General features: G+C 38.3%; 1 protein-coding gene across 1 annotated transcript in view; it reads right to left on the reverse strand.

Moving 5' to 3' along the window:
• ZDHHC8 (zinc finger DHHC-type palmitoyltransferase 8) overlaps positions 1-15465 on the reverse strand; it is a 256391-nt gene that overhangs the window by 53057 nt on the left and 187869 nt on the right. The gene's annotated exons all lie outside the window — the stretch shown is intronic.

The raw sequence follows: 15465 nt of genomic DNA on the forward strand, positions 1-15465 counted from the left end.
TATTTAGTGTTGTGTAAACAATAAGACGTTTTCATTTTAAAATTAAATTGAATTTGATTATTTAATGTTCTAAAGCTGCCCACAAAAATACCCAGAAATGTACATACAGTACATTTACTCATATCCTGGCTAATACTCACCAGTGAGATCCCTGAATCCTCAGTCCTAAATCTAGCCAATATCTGGACAAGTGCAAAACAAGTACTCCCGCCAACTGTACAAAACTAAGGATGGACTCTTTCTAGAGCCCTCAAAACATCCAAGTTGTAAATAAAGTCACTCCTTGGAATTTTTAGGAGCTGGACATATAGAAGGAACCACAATTTCCTGGTTGATAGTATTTGTAGATACTACCTTAGGAAGAAAAGAAAAATTAGTGTGAAGAACAGCCTTATCCTGATGAAAAATCAGGAAAGGAGATTTACAAGACAAAGCTGAAAGCTCTAATGCTCCAGGCAGAAGAAATGGCCAAGAGAAAAATAACCTTCTGGAATAAAAGCTACAGGAATAGACCAGTGATGGCTAACCTAGGCACCATAGATGTTTTGAAATTACATTTTCCATGATACTTGAGCACACTGGAGAGCCCTCACCTCCCAAAAAGACTACACCACCTGCACTCTGAGACCTCCAGATATCACCCCAACATTGCAGGCTGGCGTCTGGAGATCACTACCCACACTTGAAGAGGAAATCGGAGGCCCCTTGAAAAAAAGTAATAGTAAGTCTGCAACCATGTTAGTGACGGTCTTGTTATATGATCTAAGAAGATCATCTGAGACCGATCAGTCAGGAATAAGAGAGAACAAGCATGACATTTGGCAAATGGGACTGCATCTGAGGTAGCAACCATGAGATCCACAACCATGCATTGAGAAATTGAAGGAAAATGATTAAGTTGAAGTAGAGCAAATTCCTATGTTCTTCACATAGAAATTGTACTTTTTATTATTAATATATATATATATATATATATATATATATATATATATATATATATATATATATATATATATATATATATATATATATGATACTGTTAATGTAAAATACATATCTATACCTATATACAGATATATAAAGAATTTTCTTTTGTGCACGTCGGGTTTACACTCTAACGCAAACTTTTTACTTTCAACTTGTAATAGGAGCGCAAACCTATGCGCGTAAAAAGCCTCCATCTAGTTAAATTGTGCTCAACTTGTAATCTAGCCCAAAGTGTGAGACAAACAGAGATGAAAAGAGGGTGCCTAGAACAAAAAAGATCATCCAAGTAAGGAACTACAAAAGATTTCTTGAGCTTGTACCACAGTCAACAATGCCCCTATAATCTTGTAAAATACTAAATGGGAGAGTCCTGGTCTAGGACAATAAAATCTCAGAAACCTGAAATGATCAATATGAATGGACATATGTAACTAAGCATCTTTTAAGTCTGTGGTAGACGAACTGACTTTCCTGCACTACAGGAAAAAAGTGCAAATCTTTTCTATCTTGAAAGTGTCAATTTGTTCAAGGTTTTGAGATCCAAAATAGACCGAAGGGGTACCTTCCTTTTTTGGTACTATAAAGAGATTAGAATAAAATCCCTGCTTTATTTCTGAAGCTGGAACGATAAATTCCATTGTTTCCAGATTTCTCACACAAGCCAGAAAGGTGTAGGCCTTTAAAAGATCTTGAGGAACTTGAGACATGAAGAACCTTCCTATAGTAGGTTTTGATTGAAAGCTTATTCAATTATTTCCAGCACTAAAGTATCTTGAACAAACCTCTTAAAAGCCTCCTAAAAAAAAAGATAAATTAAATCTGCCCCCTACCAATGACTGGTCTGGAATGGAGACCACATCTTTATGTGGACTTGGAGCGACAGACTAAACCTGAACTCTGGGCAGAAGAAGAAGCTTTCCGATTCTTAGATTGTCAAAAGAAACAAAAACCATCCTGTAAATCTAAGCTTACCCTTTGCCTTTACTTTTTATCATGAGGGAGACAATGTCCTCTACCCATCAGTGACTAGCAATAATAGCATCCTGTCATAGCCTAAACAAGATTTTACCCTGAAGGGGAAAGAGATAGAAGCCTGCATTTAGAAACCAAATCAGCAGACCTAAATTTGAGCCATAATAGCCAAAGCAACATTATTTGCATTAATGCGCACCATTTCTACAGCTGCATCACAAATAAAGCTATTTGCAGTTCTCAGGAGCTTAGAGCGCTCCTGGATCTCATCAAGTGTATTTTCCCCAGAAATTAGTCCTGAAAGGTTGTGTCAACTAACTGCAGTAGCAGCAGATTCATAGGCAACATTGCCAGCAGGCCTAATCATTAAGCCTGCAATCTCAAATGACCTTCTATGAAAGCCTCCAAGCTTTCTATCCAAGGGATCCTTAAAACCGGTGCTTTTCTCCAAAAGAATAGTAGTATGCCTTTCAAGAGTGGATGTAGCTGCATCAAACATAGGAATAGTTTTCCATATCTCTGTATATGTAGAAGGAAGACGGAACATAATTTTGAACTTCACACTGAATAAAAAAACACCTGGCTTAAGCTGTTCCTTAGAAATGAGATCAGAAACTGAAACAGGCACAGGAAAAACATAATTTATGTAAGAACTTACCTGATAAATTCATTTCTTTCATATTAGCAAGAGTCCATGAGCTAGTGACGTATGGGATATACATTCCTACCAGGAGGGGCAAAGTTTCCCAAACCTCAAAATGCCTACAAATACACCCCTCACCACACCCACAAATCAGTTTAACGAATAGCCAAGAAGTGGGGTGATAAGAAAAAAGTGCGAAAGCATCAAAAAATAAGGAATTGGAATAGTTGTGCTTTATACAAAAAAAACATAATCACCACAAAAAAAGGGTGAGTCTCATGGACTCTTGCTAATATGAAAGAAATGAATTTATCAGGTAAGTTCTTACATAAATTATGTTTTCTTTCATGTAATTAGCAAGAGTCCATGAGCTAGTGACGTATGGGATAATAAATACCCAAGATGTGGAACTTCCACGCAAGAGTCACTAGAGAGGGAGGGATAAAATAAAGACAGCCAATTCCGCTGAAAAATAATCCACACCCAAAAACAAAGTTTAAATCTTATAATGAAAAAAACTGAAATTATAAGCAGAAGAATCAAACTGAAACAGCTGCCTGAAGTACTTTTCTACCAAAAACTGAAATTGACTTAATGACAGGTTTGATACGAACCAAAGCCTGTACAAAACAATGAATATCAGGAAGATTAGCAATCTTTCTGTGAAACAGCACAGAAAGAGCAGAAATTTGTCCTTTCAAGGAACTTGCAGACAAACCTTTATCCAGACCATCCTGAAGAAACTGTAAAATTCTAGGAATTCTAAAAGAATGCCAGGAAAATTGATGAGCAAGAAATGTAAGTCTTCCAGACTCGATAATATATCTTCCTAGAAACAGATTTACGAGCCTGTAACATAGTATTAATTACGGAGTCAGAGAAACCTCTATGACTGAGAATCAAGCGTTCAATCTCCATACCTTCAAATTTAATGATTTGAGATCCTGATGGAAAAATGGGCCTTGAGATAGGTCTGGTCTTAACGGAAGAGTCCAAGGTTGGCAAGAAGCCATCCGAACAAGATCCGCATACCAAAACCTGTGAAGCCATGCTGGAGCCACCAGCAGTACAAACGAACGCTCCTTTAGAATCTTGGAAATCACTCTTGGAAGAAGAACTAGAGGCGGAAAGATATAGGCAGGATGATACTTCCAAGGAAGCGACAATGCATCCACTGCCTCCGCCTGAGGATCCCTGGATCTGGACAGATACCTGGGAAGTTTCTTGTTTAGATGAGAAGCCATCAGATCTATTTCTGGAAGACCCCAGATTTGAACAATCTGAAGAAATACCTCTGGGTGAAGAGACCATTCGCCCGGATGTAACGTCTGGCGACTGAGATAATCCACTTCCCAATTGTCTATACCTGGGATGTGAACCGCAGAAATTAGACAGGAGCTGGATTCCGCCCATACAAGTATCCGAGATACTTCTTTCATAGCCAGAGGACTGTGAGTCCCCCCCTTGATGATTGACATATGCCACAGTTGTGACATTGTCCGTCTGAAAACAAATGAACGATTCTCTCTTCAGAAGAGGCCACGACTGAAGAGCTCTGAAAATCGCACGGAGTTCCAAAATGTTGATTGGTAATCTCGCCTCCTGAGATTCCCAAACCCCCTGCGCTGTCATAGACCCCCATACAGCTCCCCAACATGTCAGACTAGCATCTGTTGAGATCACAGTCCAGGTTGGAAGAACAAAAGAAGCCCCTTGAACTAAACGATGGTGATCTGTCCACCACGTCAGAGAGTGTCGTACAATCGGATTTAAAGATATTAACTGTGATATCTTTGTATAATCCCTGCACCACTGGTTCAGCATACAGAGCTGAAGAGGTCGCATGTGAAAACGAGCAAAGGGGATCGCGTCCGATGCAGCAGTCATAAGACCTAGAATTTCCATGCATAAGGCTACCAAAGGGAATGATTGAGACTGAAGGTTTCGACAAGCTGAAATTAATTTCAGACGTCTCTTGTCCGTCAGAGACAAAGTCATGGACACTGAACCTAAAAAGGTTACCCTTGTCTGAGGAATCAATGAACTCTTTGGTAAATTGATCCTCCAACCATGTTCTTGAAGAAACGACAAGTCGATTCGTATGAGATTCTGCTAAATGTGAAGACTGAGCAAGTACCAAGATATCGTCCAAATAAGGAAATACCACAATACCCTGTTCTCTGATTACAGATAGAAGGGCACCGAGAACCTTTGAAAAAATCCTTGGAGCCGTTGCTAGACCGAACGGCAGAGCCACAAATTGGTAATGCTTGTCTAGAAAAGAGAATCTCAGAAACTGAAATTGATCTGGATGAATCGGAATATGCAGATATGCATCCTGCAAATCTATTGTGGACATATAATGCCCTTGCTGAACAAAAGGCAGAATAGTCCTTATAGTTACCATTTTGAATGTTGGTATCCTTACATAACGATTCAATATTTTTAAATCCAGAACTGGTCTGAAGGAATTCTCCTTCTTTGGTACAATGAATAGATTTGAGTAAAACCCCAGACCCTGTTCCAGAACTGGAACAGGCACAATTACTCCAGCCAACTCTAGATCTGAAACACATTTCAGAAATGCTTGAGCCTTCACTGGATTTATTGGAATCCGAGAAAGAAAAAATCTTCTTGCAGGTGGCCTTACCTTGAAACCTATTCTGTACCCTTGTGAAACAATGTTCTGAATCCAAAGACTGTGAATCGAATTGATCCAAATTTCTTTGAAAAATCGTAATCTGCCCCCTACCAGCTGCGCTGGAATGAGGGCCGCACCTTCATGTGGACTTGGGAGCTGGCTTTGGCTTTCTAAAAGGCTTGGATTTATTCCAGACTGGAGATGGTTTCCAAACAGAAACCGTTCCTTTAGGGGAAGGATCAGGCTTTTGTTCCTTATTCTGACAAAAGGAACGAAAACGATTAGCAGCCCTATATTTACCTTTAGATTTTTTATTCTGAGGTAAAAAAGTTCCTTTCCCCCCAGTAACAGTTGAAATAATAGAATCCAACTGGGAAGCAAACAATTTATTACCTTGGAAAGAAAGGGAAAGCAAAGTTGACTTAGAAGACATATCAGCATTCCAAGTTTTAAGCCATAAAGCTCTTCTAGCTAGAATAGCTAAAGACATATACCTGACATCAACTCTAATGATATCAAAGATGGCATCACAAATAGTTATTAGCATGTTGAAAAAGCTTAACAATGCTATGAGTATTATGGTCTGACACTTGTTGTGCCAAAGCCTCCAACCAAAAAGTGGAAGCTGCAGCCAAAGAAATAGCTGGCTAAGAAAATTACCTGAACATAAATAAGCTTTCCTTAGAAAGGATTCAATCTTCCTATCTAAAGGATCCTTAAAGGAAGTACTATCTGCCGTAGGAATAGTAGTACGCTTAGCAAGAGTAGAGATAGCCCCATAAACTTTAGGGATTTTGTCCCAAAACTCTAATCTGTCAGATCGCACAGGATACAATTTCTTAAATCTTTTAGAAGGAGTAAAAGAATTACCCAGATTATTCCATTCTCTAGAAATTACTTCAGAAATAGCATCAGGGACAGGAAAATGGAATAACTAAAGGAGGTTTAAAAACCGAATTTAAACGCTTAGTAGATTTAGTATCAAGAGGACTAGAATCCTCCATTTCTAATGCGATTAAAACTTCTTTAAGTAAAGAACGAATAAATTCCATTTTGAATAAATATGAAGATTTATCAGTGTCAATATCTGAGACTGAATCCTCTGAACCAGAAAAATCCTCATCAGAAACAGACAAATCAGAATGATGATGTTCATTTAAAAATTCATCTGACAAATGAGAAGTTTTAAAAGACCTTTTACGCTTACTGGAAGGAGGAATAACAGACATAGCCTTCCTAATAGATTTAGAAACAAAATCTCTTATATTAACAGGAACATCCTGAGTATTAGATGTTGATGGAACAGCAACAGGTAATGGAATATTACTAATGGAAATTTTAGCTGCATTAGCAAGTTTATCATGACATTCATCACAAACTACAGCCGGAGGAACAGTTACCACAAGTTTACAACAAATGCACTTAACTTTGGTAGAACCAGCATCAGGCAGCGTTTTTCCAGAAGTAGCTTCTGATCCAGGGTCAATCTGAGACATCTTGCAATATGTAAGAGAAAAAACAACATATAAAGCAAAATCTATCAAATTCCTTAAATGATCGTTTCAGGAATGGGAAAAAATGCCAATGAACAAGCCTCTAGTAACCAGAAGCAAAAGAAAAATGAGACTTAAATAATGGGAAAAAAAGGTCGAGACAATAATGACGCACACATTTTTTAGCGCCAAAAAAGACGCCCACATTATTGGCGCCTAAATGCCTTTGGCGCCAAGAATGACGCCACATCCGGTGACGCCGACATTTTTGGCGCAAAACGTCAAAAAAATGACGCAATCACAAACAACTTCCGGCGACAAGTATGATGCCGGAAATGACAAAGACATTTTTTGCGCCAAAAAAGTCTGCGCCAAGAATGACGCAATAAAATGAAGCATTTTCAGCCCCCGCGAGCCTAACAGCCCACAGGGAAAAAAGTCAATTTAAAGGTAAGAAAAAATTGATAATTCATATGCATTATCCCAAATAATGAAACTGACTGTCTGAAATAAGGAATATTGATCATCCTGAATCAAGGCAAATAAATGTTTAAACACATATATTTAGAACTTTTACAAAAAAGTGCCCAACCATAGCTTAGAGTGTCACAAAAAATAAGACTTACTTACCCCAGGACACTCATCTACATGTAGTAGAGAGCCAAACCAGTACTGAAACGAGAATCAGTAGAGGTAATGGTATAGTTATATAAACGTAAGGAGAGAATGTACATTATAGTTCAATTTAAGTCCCCAACTTAATTATATTGTATATCATACAGGGAAGCAAAGTATATCAACCCTGTGTAAAGAGAGTCAATCTCTTAACTAATTAATAGGCAGGGGGGTGCTCTATATCCTAGCATAAACAGATAAATATGAAGAAAAAATGGATATATCAGAGCACACAGTAGCCACAAATTAAAGTGATGTGTAAGTGAGTTGGCTGGGTGCAAGCCAAGTGTAATAAAATATAACTTTTAATATTACATATTAAAATAAAGTTGGTGAAAAACATTCACACATATACAGTGCAAAGTTAAAAACAATTGGAGACAAATTGTGAATGCTTAATTATTTGCCTTTTGTGGGTTATTTTGTGAATTAGTACCTTATAGGGAATGGTGTACGTAGCAATTACTGAATCAAGTGTATACTAGTCCGGTATTTGATATGGGCTCTATTTACTATTAGTACAACATTTGATATTCAAGTTTTGCCATTTACTACACAACCTGACATACTATAGATTGGGACTCTGACAGGCTTAGGAACTGCTCCAGCATTGCACTAGATAGATGTATTATTGTGTGAGGTCAATCCTCTTTATAGCTTAGTTTATTGTGCAATCCGTGAGCATTTTGTGGTGCCTCCCTGCCAGACTCTCTCATTTAACTCACATTATAGGTGGTTACCTGGGCATCTCAGCATTCAGTTTTTTAACTTTGCACTGTATATGTGAGAATGTTTTTCACCAACTTTATTTTAATATGTAATATTAAGTTATATTTTATTACACTTGGCTTGCACCCAGCCAACTCACTTACACATCACTTTAATTTGTGGCTACTGTGTGCTCTGATATATCCATTTTTTCTTCATATTTATCAAGGTAATGGTATATAAGAGTATATAGTCGATCTGAAAAGGGAGGTAAGAGATGAATCTCTACGACCGATAACAGAGAACCTATGAAAAAGATCCCGTAGAAGGAGACCATTGAATTCATATAGGCAATACTCTCCTCACATCCCTCTGACATTCACTGCACACTGAGAGGAAAACCGGGCTCCAGCCTGCTGCAAAGCGCATATCAACGTAGAATCTAGCACAAACTTACTTCACCACCTCCACGGGAGGCAAAGTTTGTAAAAACTGATTTGTGGGTGTGGTGAGGGGTGTATTTGTAGGCATTTTGAGGTTTGGGAAACTTTGCCCCTCCTGGTAGGAATGTATATCCCATACATCACTAGCTCATGGACTCTTGCTAATTACATGAAAGAAACAACTTTTTTTAATGGATTCTTGACTGTAGCAAGAAAATCCTCTACTTCCAAAAACCTCCCTTACTAAAGCATGGATATGCTCAAGCCTTAAATTAATAGACACATCCGACTCCACAGGGGTGGGGGGTCCTGAGACTCAGAAAATTGAGACTCAGAAAATCCATCCTCAGAATAAGAATCCTCAGATCCATAAAGTAACCCTATTGGAAATTAAGAGCCCTTCCAACCCTCGCATGTGTTTGCGCTCAATAGCTGGAGGCATAACCGCTAACAATTTATTAATAGCAGAGTGAACATGTTCTTTACATTTTTAGAAATTGCAGAAGAATCCTTTTGGGTGCAGCCATGGTAGACCATGTACCCTTTAACACTGATTTTAAAGGCAGCACAGCAAAACCCTGTCTTGAGTTAGACACAGACTCAGAATATGAGGTACACAGCTGAGCAGGGACACACTAACCTGAAAATCCTTACAAAGCAAGCACAAGCTGTAAGGGGTTAAATTATCAGTGATTCCTCCTTTATAGGATCAGCTGACGGGTCCAGAGACCTGAGCTGCACCAACTTGCTCCATAGTAAAATACAGATGAATAAATAAGCAGTAAAGAAGCACACAGTTTGTAAACCCCCTAAAAGGGAAGACCACAGAATTTCACCGCCTCCACCAATCCTGACAGCTTCTCCCAACACACAGATGATTACAGCACAACAGGAAAAGAAATAGAAAGGAAGGTGCGCTAAAAAGCGTCCTATGAAGGTTAAAGGGACAGTAACACTGTAAAATTGCTTTTATATTAATGTATTTTCGATGACTTGTTATACCAGCTGCAGAATATAAAATGTACGGGAAATTGCAATTTCAAGTTTGTATATATGAAGTAGCTGGTTTTGTGCTTTTAAGCTACAGCCTATTACAATGGGTTGAACTTCAGGTAATATCATATCTCATATTATCACTTTGTGTACACACACAGGCTTCCTCATCTTATATTTGACTGGAAAACTAAAGCTCAATACATAAAGAGAACAGTAGAAAATGATCATGTTATTACTTTATTATCCTTCACCCCACTCTGAGTTTAATTTATTCTGCTGGCTGTGTTTATGTAGCCGAGACTCAAGTATCAAAACGTTCAGCATAGGTTAGGAAACCACAAGTAAAATCAGCTATTTCAAAGGCCAAAATATGGGTAAAGGAGCTATGTGTAAACAATTTAATACACTCGGGTGAACTGTCCGATAAAAGTGACATGAAACCCAAAAGTCAAAGAAGTCGTCTGCAAAAAAAACATAATTTATGTAAGAACTTACCTGATAAATTCATTTCTTTCATATTAGCAAGAGTCCATGAGCTAGTGACGTATGGGATATACATTCCTACCAGGAGGGGCAAAGTTTCCCAAACCTTAAAATTCCTATAAATACACCCCTCACCACACCTAAAATTCAGTTTAACGAATAGCCAAGAAGTGGGGTGATAAGAAAAGAGCGAAAGCATAAAAAAAATAAGGAATTGGAATAATTGTGCTTTATACAAAAAAAATCATAACCACCACAAAAAAGGGTGGGCCTCATGGACTCTTGCTAATATGAAAGAAATGAATTTATCAGGTAAGTTCTTACATAAATTATGTTTTCTTTCATGTAATTAGCAAGAGTCCATGAGCTAGTGACGTATGGGATAATAAATACCCAAGATGTGGAACTTCCACGCAAGAGTCACTAGAGAGGGAGGGATAAAATAAAGACAGCCAATTCCGCTGAAAAATGAATCCACTACCCAAATAAAAAAAGTTTCAATTTTTATAATGAAAAAAACCCCCCCTGAAATTATAAGCAGAAGAATCAAACTGAGACAGCTGCCTGAAGTACCATTCTACCAAAACTGCTTCTAAAGAAGAGAAAACATCAAAATGGTAGAACATAGTAAAAGTATGCAAAGAAGACCAAGTCATTGCTTTGCAAATCTGATCAACAGAAGCTTCATTCTTTAAAAAGCCCAGGAAGTAGAAACTTACCTAGTAGAATGAGCTGTAATCCTCCGAGGCGGGAATCCACCCGACTCCAAATAAGCATGATGAATCAAAAGTTTAAGATGCCAAATAAATGGCAGAAGCTTTTTGACCTTCCTAAAACCAGAAAAGATAAAAAATAGACTAAAAGTCTATCTGAAATCTGAATAGCTTCAACATAGAAAGTAAGAATCTCACCAAAGAAGTCTTAGGAAAACAATAATTCCTTCCTAATGTTTGTTAGAATTTACAACTTTAGGTAAGAATTGAAATGAGGACAGCAAAAAACACCTTTTCCTGATGAAAAAAATCAGAAAAAAAAGAGATTCACAAGAAAGAACAGATAATTCAAAAGCTGTTCTAGCTGAAGAGATGTCCAAAAAGAACAATACTTTCCATGAAAGTAATTAATGTCCAGAGCAAGCATATGCTCAAATAGAAGAGCCTGAAAAACCTTCAGAACCCAATTAAGACTCCAAGGAGGAGAAATTGGCTTAATGACAGGTTTGATACAAATCAAAACCTGAAAAAAAAAAATTATGACTATCAGGAAGTAACACTGCCTGATCCGGATGAAAAATCAGAAAAACATAATTTATGTAAGAACTTACCTGATAAATTCATTTCTTTAATATTAGCAAGAGTCCATGAGCTAGTGACGTATGGGATATACATTCCTACCAGGAGGGGCAAAGTTTCCCAAACCTCAAAATGCCTATAAATACACCCCTCACCACACCCACAATTCAGTTTAACAAATAGCCAAGAAGTGGGGTGATAAAAAAGTGCGAAAGCATATAAAATAAGGAATTGGAATAATTGTGCTTTATACAAAATCATAACCACCACAAAAAAAGGGCGGGCCTCATGGACTCTTGCTAATATGAAAGAAATGAATTTATCAGGTAAGTTCTTACATAAATTATGTTTTCTTTCATGTAATTAGCAAGAGTCCATGAGCTAGTGACGTATGGGATAATGACTACCCAAGATGTGGATCTTTCCACACAAGAGTCACTAGAGAGGGAGGGACAAAATAAAGACAGCCAATTCCTGCTGAAAATAATCCACACCCAAAATAAAGTTTAATGAAAAACATAAGCAGAAGATTCAAACTGAAACCGCTGCCTGAAGTACTTTTCTACCAAAAACTGCTTCAGAAGAAGAAAATACATCAAAATGGTAGAATTTAGTAAAAGTATGCAAAGAGGACCAAGTTGCTGCTTTGCAAATCTGATCAACCGAAGCTTCATTCCTAAACGCCCAGGAAGTAGAAACTGACCTAGTAGAATGAGCTGTAATTTTCTGAGGCGGAGTTTTACCCGACTCAACATAGGCAAGATGAATTAAAGATTTCAACCAAGATGCCAAAGAAATGGCAGAAGCTTTCTGGCCTTTTCTAGAACCGGAAAAGATAACAAATAGACTAGAAGTCTTTCGGAAAAATTTAGTAGCTTCAACATAATATTTCAAAGCTCTAACAACATCCAAAGAATGCAACGATTTCTCCTTAGAATTCTTAGGATTAGGACATAATGAAGGAACCACAATTTCTCTACTAATGTTGTTGGAATTCACAACTTTAGGTGAAAATTCAAAAGAAGTTCGCAACACCGCCTTATCCTGATGAAAAATCAGAAAAGGAGACTCACAAGAAAGAGCAGATAATTCAGAAACTCTTCTGGCAGAAGAGATGGCCAAAAGGAACAAAACTTTCCAAGAAAGTAATTTAATGTCCAATGAATGCATAGGTTCAAATGGAGGAGCTTGAAGCGCCCCCAGAACCAAATTCAAACTCCAAGGAGGAGAAATTGACTTAATGACAGGCTTTATACGAACCAAAGCTTGTACAAAACAATGAATATCAGGAAGAATAGCAATCTTTCTGTGAAAAAGAACAGAAAGAGCAGAGATTTGTCCTTTCAAGGAACTTGCAGACAAACCCTTATCTAAACCATCCTGAAGAAACTGTAATACTCTCGGTATTCTAAAAGAATGCCAAGAAAAAAGATGAGAAAGACACCAAGAAATATAAGTCTTCCAGACTCTATAATATATCTCTCTAGATACAGATTTACGAGCCTGTAACATAGTATTAATCACAGAGTCAGAGAAACCTCTGTGACCAAGAATCAAGCGTTCAATCTCCATACCTTTAAATTTAAGGATTTCAGATCCTGATGGAAAAAAGGACCTTGAGACAGAAGGTCTGGTCTTAACGGAAGAGTCCACGGTTGGCAAGAGGCCATCCGGACAAGATCCGCATACCAAAACCTGTGAGGCCATGCTGGAGCTACCAGCAGAACAAACGAGCATTCCTTCAGAATCTTGGAGATTACTCTTGGAAGAAGAACTAGAGGCGGAAAGATATAGGCAGGATGATACTTCCAAGGAAGTGATAATGCATCCACTGCCTCCGCCTGAGGATCCCGGGATCTGGACAGATACCTGGGAAGTTTCTTGTTTAGATGAGACGCCATCAGATCTATTTCTGGAAGTTCCCACATTTGAACAATCTGAAGAAATACCTCTGGGTGAAGAGACCATTCGCCCGGATGCAACGTTTGGCGACTGAGATAATCCGCTTCCCAATTGTCTATACCTGGGATATGAACCGCAGAGATTAGACAGGAGCTGGATTCCGCCCAAACCAAAATTCGAGATACTTCTTTCATAGCTAGAGGACTGTGAGTCCCTCCTTGATGATTGATGTATGCCACAGTTGTGACATTGTCTGTCTGAAAACAAATGAACGATTCTCTCTTCAGAAGAGGCCAAAACTGAAGAGCTCTGAAAATTGCACGGAGTTCCAAAATATTGATCGGTAATCTCACCTCCTGAGATTCCCAAACTCCTTGTGCCGTCAGAGATCCCCACACAGCTCCCCAACCTGTGAGACTTGCATCTGTTGAAATTACAGTCCAGGTCGGAAGCACAAAAGAAGCCCCCTGAATTAAACGATGGTGATCTGTCCACCACGTTAGAGAGTGTCGAACAATCGGTTTTAAAGATATTAATTGAGATATCTTTGTGTAATCCTTGCACCACTGGTTCAGCATACAGAGCTGAAGAGGTCGCATGTGAAAACGAGCAAAGGGGATCGCGTCCGATGCAGCAGTCATAAGACCTAGAATTTCCATGCATAAGGCTACCGAAGGGAATGATTGTGACTGAAGGTTTCGACAAGCTGAAATTAATTTTAGACGTCTCTTGTCTGTTAAAGACAGAGTCATGGACACTTAATCCATCTGAAAACCCAGAAAGGTTACCCTTGTCTGAGGAATCAATGAACTTTTTGGTAAATTGATCCTCCAACCATGATCTTGAAGAAACCACACAAGTCGATTCGTATGAGATTCTGCTAAATGTAAAGACTGAGCAAGTACCAAGATATCGTCCAAATAAGGAAATACCACAATACCCTGTTCTCTGATTACAGACAGAAGGGCACCGAGAACCTTTGTAAAAATTCTTGGAGCTGTAGCTAGGCCAAACGGCAGAGCCACAAACTGGTAATGCTTGTCCAGAAAAGAGAATCTCAGGAACTGATAATGATCTGGATGAATCGGAATATGCAGATATGCATCCTGTAAATCTATTGTGGACATATAATTCCCTTGCTGAACAAAAGGCAAGATAGTCCTTACAGTTACCATCTTGAACGTTGGTATCCTTACATAACGATTTAATATTTTTAGATCCAGAACTGGTCTGAAGGAATTCTCCTTCTTTGGTACAATGAAGAGATTTGAATAAAACCCCATCCCCTGTTCCGGAACTGGAACTGGCATAATTACTCCAGTCAACTCTAGATCTGAAACACAATTCAGAAATGCTTGAGCTTTTACTGGATTTACTGGGACACGGGAAAGAAAAAATCTCTTTGCAGGAGGTCTCATCTTGAAACCAATTCTGTACCCTTCTGAAACAATGTTCTGAATCCAAGGATTGTGAACAGAATTGTTCCAAATTTCCTTGAAAAAACGTAACCTGCCCCCTACCAGCTGAGCTGGAATGAGGGCCGCACCTTCATGTGGACTTAGAAGCAGGCTTTGCCTTTCTAGCTGGCTTGGATTTATTCCAGACTGGAGATGGTTTCCAAACTGAAACTGCTCCTGAGGATGAAGGATCAGGCTTTTGTTCTTTGTTGAAACGAAAGGAACGAAAACGATTATTAGCCCTGTTTTTACCTTTAGATTTTTTATCCTGTGGTAAAAAAGTTCCTTTCCCACCAGTAACAGTTGAAATAATAGAATCCAACTGAGAACCAAATAATTTGTTACCCTGGAAAGAAATAGAAAGTAGAGTTGATTAAGAAGCCATATCAGCATTCCAAGTTTTAAGCCATAAAGCTCTTCTAGCTAAAATAGCTAGAGACATAAACCTGACATCAACTCTGATAATATCAAAAATGGCATCACAGATAAAATTATTAGCATGTTGAAGAAGAATAATAATATCATGAGAATCATGATGTGTTACTTGTTGCGCTAAAGTTTCCAACCAAAAAGTTGAAGCTGCAGCAACATCAGCCAAAGGTATAGCAGGTCTAAGAAGATTACCTGAACACAGATAAGCTTTTCTTAGAAAGGATTCAATTTTCCTATCTAAAGGATCCTTAAACGAAGTACCATCTGACGTAGGAATAGTAGTACGTTTAGCAAGGGTAGAAATAGCCCCATCAACTTTAGGGATTTTGTCCCAAAATTCT

The sequence above is a fragment of the Bombina bombina genome, chromosome 2 (assembly GCF_027579735.1).
Source record: "Bombina bombina isolate aBomBom1 chromosome 2, aBomBom1.pri, whole genome shotgun sequence".
NCBI classification, from domain to species: domain Eukaryota; kingdom Metazoa; phylum Chordata; class Amphibia; order Anura; family Bombinatoridae; genus Bombina; species Bombina bombina.